We start from the raw sequence: 10216 nt of genomic DNA on the forward strand, positions 1-10216 counted from the left end.
CATCTGTGAGGCGTGAGCGGTGTTTGTTTTTAACATAGTTCACGGTGGAGAACAGCTGCTGACATAATGTGGATCCGAAGATCCATAATTGGCCTATCTGGGGTTGAAAGTCTCGATAAATGCACGGCGTTTCGGCGGGTATACCGGCTTCCGCGAGTGTGACGCTTATTTTGAGCGATGAAAAAAATAATAAGATATAATTTTATTTTTATATTTCAAAATCACAATAATCTTCGAATTTAGAACTACAAGTTAAAAAAAAGAACTAAACACAAATAAAATGCACTTCAGCAAGATACTTCTTCTATTTTCCCAAACAACCTGGAGCCGCAAAATAAGGACTAAAGAGCCGCATGCGGCTCCAGAGCCGGGTTGCCGACCCCTGACCTAAACCAAGACCAGAGGGTATCGAGACCAAGACAAAGTCGAGACAAGACCAAGACCGAGACCTACAAAAAAAAGTCTTTAAACTGCAGCCAGATGCTGCTTTGTTTCCGGGTGTCAGGCATATTTATGTGTTTTTGCTTTCGCACAGCCCCCCTCACCACTGTCTACTGTCTCACTCACTTACTGAGAGGACAGACGCATGCTCCACTTGACTGTCACGTCTGTCACCCTCTCTGTTTTTCACATAATGATATTATCCTATATCCTCGCATGTGATTGGCCACAATATGGAGGGATTGGAGCATAGCTGAGTCACTGTGTGAGAGATGAGCAGCGAAAGAAAATTAAGTGAGGAGCCGGCTCTCGCTCAATGGGAGTCGACTCTTCTGATTCACTACAAAGCACTCTCTTTGCGCATGACACATTATCGAACGTAACGTTGTGTGTCATCTGCAAAAGCATTGGCTGTTGGCAAGGATCTCCACATGTTCCATATGCATTGTGAGGTCCGGAGTTGGTGCATTGTACATTCATACTTGCACCAGGGTTGAATTCATACTGGTTGTTGTCTGGTGGCATTGATCAGCCAAACATCTGGGGTGAGGTGGGGAAGGGCAACTGAGGTCCAGCCGCAAAATTGTCCACAGGATGAGAATAGTGGTTCTGATCATTTGAACTATCTCTGATTACGTTCATCTCCAGGTGCTGGGTGTACTGCTCCCTGAGTGGGGGCTGTCCCTCTCCTTGAAACTGAATCAGACAGGTGGACCATCAGTAAAATGACAATACTTGTTTTAAATCATTGTCAGTACATTTCATTAAATACAATCAATTCCCCAGATAATGACAGAATAATAATAGGAGATACTTACATGAAGTGGGAGGCCCTGATTCACATGCTGAGGATGTGAACTCCTCCTAAACTTACTCCGTCTGTTTTGAAACCAAGTTTTTACCTAAAGATGGGAGAAAACAGAAAACATTTAATCAGTACAATGGAGCCAAAATTCAATTTCTCAGATTCTAACAAGTTGAAAAACACTCACCTGTTTGTAGGTCAGTCCTGTCATCTCTGCCAGCTGTTTCATCTCCCTTGGGTTATAGTAATGTTTCACATTAAACTGATGGACAAGAATATTTAACTGTCTCTCTGTGAACACCACCCGGGCCTTTCCTTTAGGTTTCTCTGGAGCAGTGCTGGGATCGTGCAGAGTGGCAGTGATGTTTCCATCCTGGCTTCTTGGGACAGCAAAAACTTGTTTCTGCTCTGAGACTGACCTGGAAACAGCCTCAGAGGTATCAGTAGTTTTGTTGCTCAGCTCCATTTGAACAGCACTCTCCACCCATGTAGAGAGTTCTTCCAACAGAAGACTCCCTTCAAAGCCGCTTCCAAGGCACTGTCCATTCCCGGCCACCACACGAATGACCTTGCCAGACTTTTCATTCGAGAAATCCCTGGATGAGCCTCATGCAACACTTCAATGATCTGTGACCGACCTGGAGGCGGAACAATGACTCGGGAACCCCACAGGATGCAGCCATCTTGAACACTGAGCTCCTGCTGACGCTTGGCATACGGTTTGAGCTGATCCTGCTCCACTGTTGCTGGCCAGCCCTGCAGCAGCCACTGTTTAACCTGAGATAACTCTGGATCCTGTTCAGTCCATGCTTTGATGTTTTTAGCACAGACCGGAGAGTTCGCCAGCCTGTCCAGCAAAAACACAGTTTCTGGGGGCATATTCGACTGGTCGGGGACCTCCGGGAGGGGGAGGCGGCTGAAAGCATCTTCATTCGCATTCTCAGGTCCCGCCTTATAAACAATGCGATACTGGTATGCCGACAGTGTTAATACCCAGCGCTGAACCTGGGCTGAAGCCATGGGTGGGATGCCTTTTGTTTCACTAAAGAGACTCAGGAGGGGCTTATGGTCTGTAACAACAGTAAATGGGCGGCCATACAGGTACTGATGAAATCGTTTCACAGCAAAAACTATTGCTAAGCCTTCCTTCTCAAGCTGTGAATAGCCCTTTTCTGCTGCTGTGAGCGTGCGTGACGCATATCCTACTGCTTTCTCTTCCCTCTCTTCCATGCGATGTGAAAGAACGGCTCCTATGCCATACGGGCAGGCATCGCAGGACAGGACCACCTCCTTCTCCGGATCAAAATGCACCAGGAGCGGTGCCGATTGTAACAGTTCTTTTACCCGTCTGAAGGCCTTCTCCTGTGCTTGGGACCACCTCCACTGACTGTCTTTGTGCAGTAGCCCATACAGGGGAGCAAGCATGCTGGAGAGGTCAGGCAAAAACTTCCCATAATAGTTCACTAAGCCCAAGAATGATCTTAGTTCAGCTACATTCTTTGGACTCGGGGCTTCCTTTACTGCCCTCACTTTCTCTTCCAGCGGGGACAGGCTCTGAGCAGAGATGCGATGACCCAGGTATGTCATGCTAGGGGTTTAGGAAACACACTTACTGCGCTTCAAATGCAACCCTGCTTCTGAGAGCTTCTTCAACACCTGCTCAAGGTTACGCAGATGCTCCTCTTCTGTTTTACCTGTAACTAAAATGTCATCCAAGTACACAGCAACACCAGGAATGTTTTGCAGAAGATTGTCCATGGTGCGCTGAAAGATAGCCGGACTGGATGCAACACCAAACACCAGGCGGTTGTACTTGAACAGCCCCTTGTGTGTGTTTATTGTCACATATTTTTTTGATTCCTCAGCAACTGCTGGTAAGCATGACTCATATCCAACTTTGTGAATGTCTGACCACCTGCCAGTGTGGCAAACAGGTCAGCCACTCGAGGCAGAGGGTAGGCGTCAAGCTGAGAGGCTTGGTTTACTGTCAGTTTGTAATCACCGCATATACGCACCCCTCCGTCCTCCTTCAACACTGGTACAATCAGGGACTCTATTGGCTCAATGACCCCTATCTGTTGTAGTCTCTCCAACTCCGCTTCCACCTTGGCCTTCATGGCGTATGGTACAGTGCGTGGTTTGAAAAAGTGTGGCCGGGCAAAAGGATCCACACACAGCTTCACAGTGGTGCCCCGGAGAGTGCCCAATTCATTCTTGAACACATCTGCATACCTTCCCAGTAATTCTGCTATTACAGTTACATACCTGATTTCCCTCCAGTTCAGGCGGATTTTCTGCAGAAGGTCACGACCCAGCAGACTAGGCCCCTCCCCTTTCACCACCAGTAGTGTTGCTGTAGCTTCTTGACCCTGATATGCTGCATGCACCTCTATGGCACCAAGCAGGGGAATGCATTCACCCGTGTACTGTCTCAGGCTTATCTCAGTCGCTTGGAGAGCTGGTGCCCCGCCCGAGTGCCACAAGCTGTGGTAGGTGGCTTGGCTGATCATGGAAGCTGAGGCCCCTGTATCCACCTCCATTTGTAGCTCCTTCCCATTTACCTGGATAGTGGCATAGATGGGCTCCGCATGGCACTTATTAAAGCCAACCAGATTGTCAGGAGTTTTCCTGTTATGCAACTCAGGTCAGAATAAAACGCTCAGACAGGTTAACGTGTACACGGGGAGACTCAGAGAGACTCTCCGCTGCAGCAAAAAGAAGCAGTCTTTTATTAAAAGCACATACAGGAAGAGATACAGGAAGAGATAAAATAGCTGCTGCGTGCAGGCTTCCCGTGGAGTACAGAGTGTAACTTCCCCATTTAGGAGTGTGCACAAAGTGTGACTTACTGAAAGAGCAAACATAAACATAAAGAGCAAAAGATAAAGTAACAAAATAAAATAATAATAAAAATCCCAAAATCCTGAAATCTTTTGACATTCCCACCTGTTGTTTGATCTTTCCTTCTATATATGTACATAGCAACCACTAACAGTGCATCAGTCTATGGCCACTTGTAGACATTTTTAGCCAAGACATCATAAAATAGTGGGTTTTGTGAGTATGTTATATCCAAGTGTCTATCTCATTATCATCTTCATCATTCTGTGATAGGGTGATGTAAGCATGAATTGAAGCAGTTACCGTTTTTGATACCATGTTCTTCAAACAAGGTATGACACATGAAGTGAACAGACACAACAACAGCAGAAGAACACCAACAAAAACAAGTCCTTTAATCAGCAGGGACTTCCAAGAGCCGCTTAAAAGCCACGTAAGCCAGTCTTCTGTGTTTGTGGCATAGTCTCGTTGTTGTGTATCCCGAAGTTGTCTGAGTGTTTCCAGAGCATCAGTCATGTTCGGTGAGTGCACATTATCCGGAATGTATGTGCAACATGTGTTGTTAAAAAGGATACATAGTCCACCTTTCTCGGCGAGAATCATGTCCAATGCTACCCTGTGTTGCATTACTGCAATGCGCAGGGCGTCAATTTCCTGATCCTGTTCATCGTCGATTTTACATGAAGCATTCAGAAAAAGTCCAAAGCGGTAGTTCAGAGTCTCTATCCTTAAAGCGTGTTTTCCTACCCCCACCCATGGGAAGAGTGCGTGAATAACTTTCTGTCTGTCAGTCCAAAGTTTGAATTCCTCTGGGACATCGGAACCCCACACAGAATCATGCTGCTTGAGGTTCGAGGTGCTTCGTCTTTTCCTTGTTGTTGATGTTGAAGACGTGGCGTCCATGGTTATCTTGAAAGTGTGGTCAGATATGAAAATGGGAGCGCACTGACCTGTCCAATTCCCAGGAAGGATAAAATAGGCCTGTTGGCCACAGATCCAGGCCATCCCTTGCACCCAGAAGGTGCCATTTGAGATGTTGTTGCTTTTCACGGGCCCTCCAGGAGCGTGTGTCTGTACTGCTTTGCAGTTGGTGGTGTTTCCCATTGGTGTGGATCCGTTCTCTTGGCGGTAGCATAGGCTGTGGCTCAAATTCCCATTGTTTTCAAGAAAGACTGGGAATGATTTAGCCTTACTTCTGTGCTTCACTTTCAGGTCAACCCAGAACCATTCGTCACATGTGCCATTTCGCAGTCCTATCTGGAGAGGTTCCTCATGGTTGACCACGATTCCCTGGAATTGATACCCAAGGCTGGCGTAGCTCGCGGCACACTTTGCTTGAATTATGTCCATTCCCTTCACATACAGGGTGGCGTATTGTGTCGTTGGGGGCATGTAGGAGCAAACATAGCAGTCTTTTCTGGGTGTGCTGTCATGTATATATCGATACCATGCGTTGTTCATCCATGGATGAATGTGGTCTTGTGTCATATCACGGAGATGTGAGTTGTCATGCGTCCATCTTGTCTGCAGGTGGTGTTGTTCATCTTTTTTCTTTAGGGTGAGTGTTAATAAACTCACCAGGAGTGCAACAGCAGCCACTAGGAGGACGAGTGTCTTCATGATGACCAGACACACCTGTGACCCCTGATGAGTAGACTACTGGCAAGAAGAAGAAGGCGGGGTATACCCGATCAGCCCTCCCTCCACCAGTAGATCACCAGGAGTTAGGGGTGTCGGCGTCTAAACGTTTAGGTTGTCACTCACTTTTTTGCAGTGGCTTTGATGGATCCAAGATGGTCTTTCTGCTATTTTGCAGGCAGTGGGAGTGGTGAGTAGCACCTGATAAGGACCTTCCCACCTTGGTGAACTCCAATTTTTCCTTTGGAGTACTTTGATCAGGATCCAATCACCTGGTTTCAACCTGCAAGACACTGGAGAGATGTCACTTGGCAGTTGGTTGTTTAGAACAATCTCTTTATTTTCAAGTAACTTAGTCATCCACTCGGCTAGTGTAGTTTCTCTTATTGACTTATCTATAGGCTCACTTGTAATTGGCAGTGGAAATGGTCTGCCGTGAATGATTTCAAAAGGTGTGAGTTTCTGAGAACTTTGTGTCAGTCTCATCCACATTTTCACTAGGCCTATACATTCAGGCCATGGTCTCCCTGTTTCTTCCATGCACTTTCTCAGTCTCTGTTTTATTGTGCTGTTAGTTCTTTCCACGAGTCCGGCACTTTGAGGGTGGTAAGCACAGTGGTGTTTGATGCTAAATCCTAGTGCTTCAGAGACCTTACTGATTACTTCATTAACAAAATGTGTCCCATTGTCTGATCTTATCAGAGTGGGGATGCCATATGTTGGAATGAAGTGATTGCATAAACATTTTGCAACTGAGATGGCGTCTGCTTTTTTTACTGGATAGATTTCTGGCCATTTTGAGAATACGTCTATGATCACTAGAGCGTATTTTGAGCCCTGGCATTCATTTAGCTCAATAAAATCCATGTGGATTGTATGAAAAGGATGAGGTGGTGTGGGAAAATTACCTCTTCTCGGTCGGAGGTTTCCCTGTGCATTATGTTTTTGGCAAATCATGCATGTTCTGACAAATACTTTTGCTGAAGTTTCGAAATCTTGGGTGTAGAAATGTTTAGAGAGTATATCTACCATTCCTCCCGTCGACACGTGAGTGGACCCGTGTGTCACTAACGCTGCTGTTTTGTGTAAGGATTTTGGTAGTACTGGTTTGCCATTACAAGTCATCAAATCATTCTCCAGGCGAGCTCCACATTTTAACCACCTCTTTTGTTCTCTAGTTGGTGCAGCTTTCTGTTCATTTTTAAGCACATCAAGTGGTATTTGCATTGAGGAGTCAGACATTAATGTGTCTATAGGTTGTTGTGCTGCTGCTTTTGCTGCTTGATCTGCAAAGTTATTGCCTCTAGTGACCTCTGAGTTGTCTTTCTGGTGTGCAGCACATTTACATAATGCTAACTGTTTCGGCAATATTATCACTTCCAACAGTGCCTTTAAAAGATTCCCATGTTGCACTGGGTTGCCAGTAGAGGTAACCATCCCCCTATTCTGCCAGATTTTTGCAAAATGATGCACAGCAGCAAAGACATACTGGCTGTCAGTGTATATGTTTATGTCTCGGTCTTCATGCAGTTGACAGGCACGTATGACGGCCGTGAGATCTGCACTCTGTGCAGAGTATGAGGAAGTTAATGCTTTCGCTTCTAAAACTGTGTCAACTGTGGTTACTGCATAACCCACACAGTTCCGCCCAAGGCTATTTTTGGACGCTGAACCGTCTACAAAGATATTAATGAAACCAGCCTGTGGGGTGCTGTGAAGGTCAGCGCGTGGTTTTGTTTCCTCATTTAGCGTTTCTATACAGCAGTGTGCGTCACCATCTTGCGAAGTTGGGAGAAGTGTGCTGGGGTTTAATCGTCCACACTTCTCAATCCTGATGTGTGACTGTGAAAGCAGAATGCCTACATAAGAGAGTTGTCTGGCATGTGTGAGGTAAGATAAGTTTGCTTGCAACAAGATGGAGGTTACAGCGTGTGGGACCTTGATAATTAATGTGTGTCCAAGAATGATATCAGCAGACTTCTTAACTGCCTCTGCTGCAGCTGCACAGGCCTGCACGCACGTGGGCAAACCTGATGCAACTGAGTCTAATTTGCATGAATAAAACGCAAGTGGACGTTGTTTGTCCCCGAAGGCCTGCGTCAACACAGCCTTCATGTAGCCTGCACCTCCGTCTACATGCAAACAGAAAGGTTTGTCATAATCTGGCAATGCTAAAACTGTATGAGATTGGAGTGCAAGTTTTAAATTACTGAACGCTTTTTCTGCTTCTGGTGTCCATTCTATTTTATCTTTCAGTGCCAGATTTTTGCCATAAATCAGGTTCTGCAAAGGCTGAGCCAACAAAGCGTAGTCAGGTATCCAACTTCTACAATAATTGCAGACCCCTAAGAAGCTCATCATCTGTTGTTTCGTGAGTGGTTTTGGAGCGTTTTGTACTGCTAATTTTCTGCTGTCTAACAGTGTTTTCCCTTCCCCAGTGAGTGTGTGCCCGAGGTATGTGACCTTTTGGCTCCACAGTTGTAGTTTGTGCTGTGAGACTTTATGGCCCTGCTCAGCTAGATGGTGTAACACTGTCATTGTGTTTGCTTTACAGTCTGCTAGTGTGTTCCCTGTGATGAGTATATCATCTACATACAGGAGAAACTGTCCCGGGGCGGGGAGTGTACACAGTGACATGGACCTCTTTAGAGCCTCTGCGTACAGAGTGGGGCTGTTCTGGAAGCCCTGAGGTAACCTCGTATATGTGTACTTTTGACCCTCAAAAGTGAACCCGAACAGATGCTGCGAGTCAGGGTGTCACTTGAGTATTTTAGTTTTTTGGGCTTTTGATTTAGCACGGTTTTACATGCTCCAGTGTCACATAACATGGTTAGAGGTTGGCCACTGACATGGATTGTTACTGTAGGTTTGTGTTCAGAACCTAGGAGCAACTGTTCTATGTTGAAAATTTCTGTTTCTTCTTTTACTTCCTGTTCTAGTCACTTACTCTGACCCTCTCCTGAGTCATCCTCCTTTTTGTACCTACAGTCCCTTGCAAAATGACCTTCTTTTCCACAAACATAACAGCGATTGTCTCTCTCACCCCTTTGTCTCCTGTCTCCCTTATAGCCCTTATAACCACCACTTTTCTTTCCCTGTCCTTTCTGCTGTCCTTGTCTCTGTCCTCTGTATCCACCAGCAAATGCTATGAATCCTGTTTCGGGATCCACAGTGAAAACACATCCTTTCTCTTTCTTTTTTACCACTCGGGTTGCATGTTCTGCATACTGCAGGGCGTCTGCTAGGTTACCAGTGTTCATTGTTACCCAGTGTTTTTCAACGTGGGCTCTAACTGGGGGAAGGAGACCGTTTAAGAATGCGTTCTTTAGTTGCTGTTGGTATGGTCTCTCTGGGGCTTCTTCATAATCTAGGCCTGAATGCTGTCTAAAAACCGGGCGCAGCCGGTCCAGAAAATCAGAAGCTGTTTCGGCTTCTTTTTGCTTTACCTCCCCTATTTTGCCATAGTCAGCCCTCGGGGCCAACCGTACTCTAATTCTCTCATATAAATTTGTTAGGTCATTGATTAGGTCGGTGCTTCCTGGTGCATGTGCTACACCCCCGGTGTTTGAGCCGGTATAATCCCCTCTAACTGTTCCCATCCTTAAACCTAATAAATCTTGCATTACTTGAAGCATTTCATGACCGTTTAAATACCATTGCCTCCTGATCAGTTCTACAGCATCCCTCCATGGTGTAAAACCTTCATTCAGTGGAGGAACATCTTTCAGGACATTTTGTCTGTCCGTCTGTGACCACGGACGGAAAACATGTATGTGTGGGCGGTCATCTTGCTCCTCCTGTCCTTCTGGCCCTATTATTAGGCCAAATCTAGGGTTAGCCACGGCTACCAATGGGTAGATACCAGTGGCTGGTGGATCGACTGTGTCTCCTATTTCTCCTTGTGGGCTATCTTTGAGTGAAAGTTTGTTTAGCATTGTCTGTGCTTTCACATAAGGATGTTGTGTATGTGACCTAGTTCTTCCTGATATGGGTGAGTGTTTAATGGGTGGTGCTGCAGCTGTGGCTGCAGATGTGGGAGATGCTGCGGCTGTGGCTGCAGATGTGGGAGATGCTGCGGCTGTGGCTGCAGATGTGGGAGACGCTGCGGCTGTGGCTGCAGATGTGGGAGGTGGTGGCGCATATGGTGGTGGATTAATACACATATTGCGAGCACCGCACTGTGTCTCGTCTTCCGATTTTACTAAACTGGCGGTTAAGTTCTGTTTTTCTGACTTTTTATCTTTCTTCTCTTGTCTTTTCTTTTTGTTTTCCTCTCGCCTAGCTGCTTCTGCCTTCCAGGCCTTGAAATATTGCAATTCGTGCGAACGTTTCCCTTTCTTTCTTAGGTTTTTGGTTTCTGCTATTTCTTTCAAAAGAGCTTCCCTCAGTTGTGTTAATGCTGATGGGCTACATTTACCTTCCCAAGTGGGACATTTTGTTTTCTTAGGATTTCTCCATCTACTTGCACTAATTTGTCCGGCGCCTGGACAT

This window comes from Oreochromis niloticus, linkage group LG9 (assembly GCF_001858045.2).
Source record: "Oreochromis niloticus isolate F11D_XX linkage group LG9, O_niloticus_UMD_NMBU, whole genome shotgun sequence".
NCBI classification, from domain to species: domain Eukaryota; kingdom Metazoa; phylum Chordata; class Actinopteri; order Cichliformes; family Cichlidae; genus Oreochromis; species Oreochromis niloticus.